This window comes from Neophocaena asiaeorientalis, unplaced genomic scaffold, assembly GCF_003031525.2.
Source record: "Neophocaena asiaeorientalis asiaeorientalis breed wild unplaced genomic scaffold, Neophocaena_asiaeorientalis_V1.1 scaffold154, whole genome shotgun sequence".
Classification (NCBI taxonomy): Eukaryota; Metazoa; Chordata; class Mammalia; order Artiodactyla; family Phocoenidae; genus Neophocaena; species Neophocaena asiaeorientalis.
Genome location: NW_020172982.1, coordinates 1725029 through 1732938, shown reverse-complemented (window position 1 = coordinate 1732938; position 7910 = coordinate 1725029). Strand labels below are relative to the sequence as shown.

The 7910-nt window shown below is 43.6% G+C and overlaps 1 pseudogene; it reads right to left on the bottom strand.

The window, feature by feature from the left end:
- Positions 1–591, bottom strand: part of LOC112397766 (E3 ubiquitin-protein ligase RNF220-like) — a 13189-nt pseudogene extending 12598 nt beyond the window's left edge.
- Positions 592–7910: the final 7319 nt, after the last annotated feature.

The window sequence follows — 7910 nt, the reverse complement described above, 5'->3', positions numbered from 1 at the left end:
CCTCTCTCTCCCTCTCTCTCTCTCACACACACACACACACACACACACACACGAGTTCACCTGTCCTGTCACTGATACGCATTTTTGTTGGCATGAGGCTGTCTTCATGAGTCAGACTCCCCACTGGCACTGAGCTACTCACTGTTGCTCCCACTCTCCTGTGAGAACGTCTACTGCTCTCCTTCCACGTTTTTGCCTTTCCCCTCCGCTGTCGCCACTGGGCCCTCCAGCACCACAGTGCAGATCTTACTGACTACTATATTCTATTCTCCCTTTCCCCCACCCCCCATTCTCACCTGTCTACTATATTCTATTCTCCCTTTCCCCCACCCCGCATTCTCACCTTTTTTTCTTATCTCTTTTGAAGGCTGTGTTTTCCCCACATTTCTTAGGTTTTTTATCAAATATCTTTGGGTCAATATTGGTAACCAGCAGGGCCACTACTAGGTCGATATTGCCAACCTCGGGCCACTTACTTGAGGCAAGAAAGGCACCTTGTGCACAAATTCTAAACACCTTGCTTGCCTCACGCCAGTTCTGGCCTGGCCACCCAATAAGAATGTTTCTTTTGTTGCTATTATGAAAAGGCATGGTCTCTGATTCTAATTTCTGATATTTATTTCATAATGAATCATCTCCATCTCCTCTCATTCAGGTTCAAGCCCATGTAATTCTGGACCCAATCATGTTGTAGTACCCTTCAGAAGGCTATAAATCTGTAACAGTTACAAGAGGATGGTTCAAATAATTCATCTGATTGTTAGATTCTGGGAACGCTTTCATTGGCCTGCATTAAAAGAGCTGAAACAGAACAGATACTACCACTGGGTAGATAGGGTGTACAATCATACCTGGGATCACTGGGATGAGCCCTGGGTACCCCCATTGTTAATGAGCTGCCTATTCTCTTCACTCCCATGCTATATATCTAGTGCATCTCTGATGCTTCCTACTTAACCCTCCAGGTCCTCTACTGGGACTAGAATCTTGTCCAAAGAGTCAGCCCACTTGATTGATATTTGTCAAGTTCCTGCAACCCTTCCTCCTTTGTACCCCATATATCCAGCTCATGGCTCCCTGGGAGTCTATTACAAATAGATGGATCATCTAGAATTGTCACACTGATTATAGCCTCATGTTGACTATTCCACGGAAGACCCTAGAAGAGTGCACACTGCACTTCTGGTTGCTCCCTTCCTCTCTGTCCCTGCCCCTAGTTCCCTCAGTCCCAGCTTCCTATCATTCACTGAATGCCCAAGATGCCTTCTAGCTGGGCTCATCCAAGTCAAAGCTCTAAGCATCCTAGGCACACATTTGAACACAGACTGGAGCCGCATAAGAGCAATGCTAGGAAAGGAGGAAGTTTTGCTCAAGCACAAAATCATTAACTGAAGAAGCAATGTAATCTACTGATAAGTACTCCAAGGTTTCTTAGACTCTTTAGAAAGTTACTACTTGTATTGGTCAGGGTCCTTCAGAGAAACAGAACTCGTATACATTAGATAAAGAGATTTATATAGGTTATTAACTCACATGATTATGGAGGCTGAGAAGCCCCAAGAGCTGTAGCTGGCAAGCTGGGGACTTAATTCTGGAAGTTGTGGATCTGTCTGAACTCTCATATGAGAGAACTGTAAACAGAAATAGTTCTGGAGGCTAGAAGTCCGAGGTCAAGGTGTTGGCAGGGTTGGTTCCTTCTGAGGCTGGCAGGGAAGGATTTGTTTGAGGCCTCTCTCCTTGGGGTGAAGACGGTGATCTTTCCCTGACATTTCTTCGTATTGGAGAGGAGGAAGACTTTTTCCTCTACCCTTCTGGGTTCTTTGGTTGGTCCGCTGAAAATCCCATCACACTTTTATGCTTCTGAGATGGGTGATAGGAAGGTCTTATCTAAAGGGCTTCAGAACACGAATCCAAACAAATGGCAGATCTGGTATCCATCTGTTTGCTCTGCTTCTCTCAGTTCGAGTGAAAGTTCCAGGCAGGCAGATCGAGAAAGCCCTGGTTGAGAAAGCCCTTTCCAGCCATCCGGGTGGCTATGTGGGCTGGGCAGCTTGGGGAGAAGACATTGGGGAAAAATTGTTTTTGGAACTGTTGACTTGCTGGGGCCAGCAGTCGCAGGACCACTGGATCCCGGAGGGCTCGGAGAGCTCGGAGGACTCGGCTTCCGGGATGCAGGCCGAGCCCAGCAGCCGGGTGGCGTTTGCCCCAGGCGCTTCCCAGAAACCCCCGCGGTTCCGGCTGCCCCGCCCCCGCCCCCGCCCCGCCCGAGGCCAAAAGGCGCAGGAGCGCCTGTCTGACCTCTGACCTCTAAACCCGCAACGCAGTGACAGAAGACCTGAGAGACGGGGAGAGGGAAGCGCGAGGTCAGCTTCCTAATTTTTTCTTCCACGTGACCGGCGGTGGGCTCAGAGCTCCTGGAGAACTTGGTCACAGGAAGCAGGGACTCTGCAGGGGCGCTTAGGACGGGAGAGAGGAGGCTAGAGGATTAACAGAAAGGCTATTTCCTAGAGTCAGTGTATCCTTAGCGGAGTAGCGCTGTTACCGACCAGGGTTCTTGGCCTCTTTAACCAACAGAAATTGATTAGAGGCCAGACAAGAAATTCAGGAGCGTCAGCAGAGGAGAGTGAGAACAAGTAAGTTTCCGTTGCTTGCTCCCTCCCTGGGCGGCGGAGGGCAAGCTTGTTCCTTATATGGGGGTGAGGGTAAGGGTGTGTCCAGGGGTTCAGGCTGGAGGTGTGGCTTAGGTGGTCTGCCCATCCCTTTGTGGTGTTGTGTGCAGGGGGCATGCGCAGTACCCTGCCTTTGCTCCCGGCCCTCTGCTTTTGCTCCAGGCTCTTCAAAAGTGGCAGTTAGGTTTTTTGGTTTCTTTGTATCTTTTGTCCATAATTTGCCCCAACTGAACATGCAGGCAGTTACTTTTAGTCCCATAGTTTGTTTGTATTGTGTTGCTGGAGGAGAGGTGTATCCAGGTGCAAGCACTGCAGCAAAGGGTTCCAGGTCCCAGCGTGTCTCATGACTACAAAGGCAAGCATTGTAAAATTTGAACCTTAGAGAAAGAAGGGAAATCATAACGCCTATACTGTAAAACCACCTTCAACAGCTTTGAAGTGAGAGATTTGAGGAAGCAGCCTCCTGAAGATGCTTTTTAAAGATACCTGGAAGCTCTTTGTTTCCACTGCCAGTAGCATCATCATCCAAGCTTCGATGGTCTCTCATGTGGACTAATACAAGTCTCCTAGTGGACTCACTTCCTTACTCTTGTCTCCCCCATCCAGTGGTAAGTGGGTCTTAAATTGATTGTATATTGGATTCACCGGGAAACACACAAACTACTGGTAGTTGGGTCTCACCTGCAGAATTCTGATTTAATTGGTCTGGGGTGTGGCCTAGGTATGAGTTAAATAATTTCCCCAGGTGATTATAATGAGTAATCAGAGTTGAGACTCACTGCTCCATTCCACGTGCAGCATACAGAGCTAAATCCTTAATACCTTAATCAGTCTGCTTAAAACCTCTCAGTGTCCTTCAGTGGACCCCAGGCACTCACATTACTATCTCCACCCTATGCTGACCATGCTGTAGGCACCCCTGCATCTGCTGATTCTTCTGATGCATCCCCATCCCTTCATCTGCCTTACTCTGCCTTGCTTCTGGTTTCAGCTTCCTCCCTTTCCAAGTACACCATTCCATGCAATGGACATTGGAAGTGGCTAGGTACACGTTACTTGTTGGGTATTCCTCTGCAAAGCAATCCCATCCCATCTTTCAATCATAATTTGAATTAAGAGGACCCCATTCTTCTTCCCCTATCCCAGCTTTCACATTATGGTTGGGAATGTGACCTGGGTTTGTTTCTCAGAATGCTCCATCAGGACTAACAAGCACCCTTTCTGATAGATTTTGGCTGGAGGCATCAGGAGTTGTGAATTGCTGGAGTTGTAAATCTGCTGCCATCTCCCTTGGCAGAGAGTCATCTCCAGTAGGAGAGAAAGGGACCAGTGTGTCAAGGGAAGCACTGAGATGCAGGGTGCTCCATTTGTGTGATCCCATTTAATCCTCACAATATTCCGTATTCCAAGATGCTATCCCCATTTTGCTGATGAGAAAAGTAAACTCCAGAGAAATTAAGTAATATGCTTACATATTACTGTTCAGGTTAGAATTCCATTTTAGGTGTAAGAAATATTAGCTTATAAAAACCAATTTCTGAAATATATTTACAATATTCTCTCAACCCAAGAATAAGTTTGTTGTGAACATTCCACATCAGTTTGAAAAGCCAGGTTTTAAGAATGTGCAGTTATTTATACTAGTAACACTGGTGAAGAAACAGGACACATGTTTTGTATAAATGGTTAGTGGTGGTGGTTGTTGGCAGATTCATTAAATGGTTCTGAATGCTGTTGGCACTGGTGGATTATGTCAGTTAAAACAATGCTTTTCAAAATACAGTGTGAATAGGCATCACCTGGAATCTTGCTTAAATGCAGCTGATGATTCGCTAGAACTGAGATTTGGTCTGAAATTGTGCATTTGTAACAAGCACTCGAGGGATGCTTATGCTGTTGGGTCCCGCACCACTCTTTGAGGAGCAAGGGGTTAGGATATCAGAGATGTAAGTTATATTTATTGCACCAATATCCCTGTAGCCTTCTGAAAGATTATAGCCTAAATTGTAGTCATAACCAATTGAATGCTTCACAAAATTCATTGACAATTAGAAGGAAGAAAACTTCATCAGAGTTGATGTGCATGTGATTACTTTAAGCACTAGATACTCACTGTTCTGTTAATCTGCGGACAGGTTAGGGAAAACTTGTATAACTCTTCCGGAATCCTGGGTGAGGAATAAATTCTTACAGAATAGTGAATTGAAGCTCTGGTGATGGGGAAGCTCCAGGAAAAACAAAATGATGGCAGTGAAGAATCCATAGAAAGAAGATATTGCTACTTAAGGTATAAGTTCCTTCCAGAAGTCAAACACAATACACAGGCTTCAGTAATAAATGACTTGCTATTCAAGTGTAGAACCATCCTTGGTAAATAGAAGCCTTAATACATTTTTAAATAGTGGGTTCTTTTTAGAGTTTTATTTTTCTCCCTATATTTCAAGCTGGCTTCTTAGGAGAAACAATTCATTTTATCGGTCTGTGAATAAACTAACTTCAGGGCTGTTCAGAAGAATTGAGACTTCTGAAAAGTTGAATACCCTGGAGTCCTTCTGCCAACTATGAGAAGAAAAATTCAGAGCCAGTAGGTACATAAAAAAATTAATGAAGTTTAATGCTTCATGAGAATTTACAAAATCAAAGTTTTGAAATAATTTTAACATTGGGAAAGGCCATAACTCCTGAAATCAGTCATTTTCTCCTTGTAACTGGGCCCGTGGGACAGTGGTATTTCTTTTGCCTTTTTGGCAGCATTATCAGTATGAAGCCTTGGAGAGGAGGAAGAGTAATCAGTAAAGAATAATTATTTCATTGTGTTTTGTGAAATGTGAAGATAAATATTTTTGCATGAATGGGATAGAGGGCAGTTTTGGAGGCTGTAGCAGATGTAAGCAAAAGGTTGAGCAGAAAGAAGGAACTTGCTGGGCAGTCTTGAAATATTTTCAGTATTTAAAAACAGACTAAAGGAAATTCTTTGGTGATTAGACAACAGAGGCTTGTTATAACATCATGGCTTCCTTTTTTTGTTTTTTAACATTTTTATTGGAGTATAATTGCTTTACAATGGTGTGTTAGTTTCTGCTTTATAACAAAGTGAATCAGCTATACATATACGTATATCCCCATATCCCCTCCCTCTTGCGTCTCCCTCCCTCCCACCCTCCCTATCCCACCCCTCTAGGTGGTCACAAAGCACCGAGCTGATCTCCCTATGCTATGTGGCTTCTTCCCACTAGCTATCTATTTTACATTTGGTAGTATATGTAACATCATGGCTTCTTAATGTTGGCTGGTATTATAGAATTTAAGGAGATAACACTGGTTATCTGACCAATTGGAAGTACTGATTGAGATTTATATGCCTTTGTTTAAAAATGAGATAAATTATTATAATATACAATAAGTCTCTCAAAATATTGGATTGTTGTGGACTTGGAATAATGAAAAGACTGTTTTGAAAGTTGGAAAGTTTGGAGGCTTTTATTTTGCGGTACTAGGGCCTCTCACTGTTGTGGCCTCTCCCGTTGCGAAGCACAGGCTCCGGACGCGCAGGCCCAGTTGGCCATGGCTCACGGGCCCAGCCACTCAGCGGCATGTGGGATCCTCCTGGACCGGGGCACGAACCCACGTCCCCTGCATTGGCAGGCGGATTCTCAACCACTGCGCCACCAGGGAAGCTCCTGGAGGCTATTATTAAAAATCAAGTGTATTACCTCTTGGAGGATAGACCTTGAACCAATGAACTTATTTGTAGTCAGTCAGCAAATATTTAAGGAAGATCTTCATGTGCTGGATACTGGGCTGGACATTTTGTGGATACAGTAATAAAAAAAGTCATGGTCATTGCCCTTATGAAACTTATGGAAGAAAAGGGAAACATTGAAGAAATAACTAGCTGCACATAGTGTTAACATAAGTTATTCTAAGGTCTCTTAATACTAAATAAAATGTTAATGCATTTTATTTCCTTATTTATATGTTTAATTTAAGATAAAATTCTGAAGCAGAACCAACAAATAGTTATTTGTGACTAATACAGGCAGTGAATGACCCTTGGTGCCCATCTGGTGGACATCCTCTGTCTTGGTTGTTATCCTACACACATGCCCCTTGTAGTTTTTTTCTTCAGGTGTGTTCCTTGTAAGAAACTCATTAAAATGTTGATGTCCCAGAAAATTGGTGAGATGAATCACTTTCACCAAAACAACATTTGTTATGTTTAAGTTTTGAATTCTTGACCCAGACATTTTCCATCTTAGGGCTCAGAGTTCAAGCTCTTGCTCTTCCACAATGAACAGTGTTGACTATTTGCATTTGGTACTTTGTTTTATGAATCCCGTTTTGATTTACTCTTTGATCATTTGTTCATCTTGGTTGTCATAGAGGGCTGTTAAGTGATCTCTGTTTACTCTGTATATGCTTTCTTCATTTTTCAGCTCACCCATTTGTACATTTCTTTAAGTGTTGAATATTGATTACATAATTTAACTTCCAGAAACAACACAAGTTATTTGGTTAAGTAAACTAATGCTCAGAAAAAGTCACATCTGCTCATGTCTTCCTTTTTTCTTGTTTTTTTATAATAGCCAATTTTTTTAAAGTTAATTAATTTATTTTTGGCTGCATTGGGTCTTTGTTGTTGCATGCTGGCTTTCTTTAGTTGTGGTGAGTGGGGGCTAGTCTTTGTTGCAGTGCGTGGGCTTCTCATTGTGGTGGCTTCACTTGTTGTGGAGCACAGGCTCTAGGCATGCAGGCTTCAGTAGTTGTGGCACATGGGCTCAATAGTTGTGGCTCACAGGCTCTAGAGCGCAGGCTCAGTAGTTGTGGCACATAGGCTTTGTTGCTTCGTGGCATGTGGGATCTTCCTGGACCAGGGCTTGAACCTGTGTCCCCTGCATTGGCAGGTGGATTCTTAACCACTGCGCCACCAGGGAAGCCCCTACTCATGTCTTTCATATGTAGTATTTTCTTTAAAGAAGTATAGTTGATTTACATTGTGATAGTTTAAGGTGTACAGCAAAGTGATTCAGTTATACATACACATATATATATCTATTCTTTTTCTTTTTTTAAAATTTATTATTTATTTTATTTATTTATTTTTGGCTGCATTGCGTCCCCGTTGCTGCGCGCGGGCTTTCTCCAGCTGCGGCTCGTGGGCTGTAGGCACGCGGGCTTCAGTAGTTGTGGCGCACGGGCTTCGTTGCTCCGCGGCATGTGGGATCCTCCCGGACCAGGGCT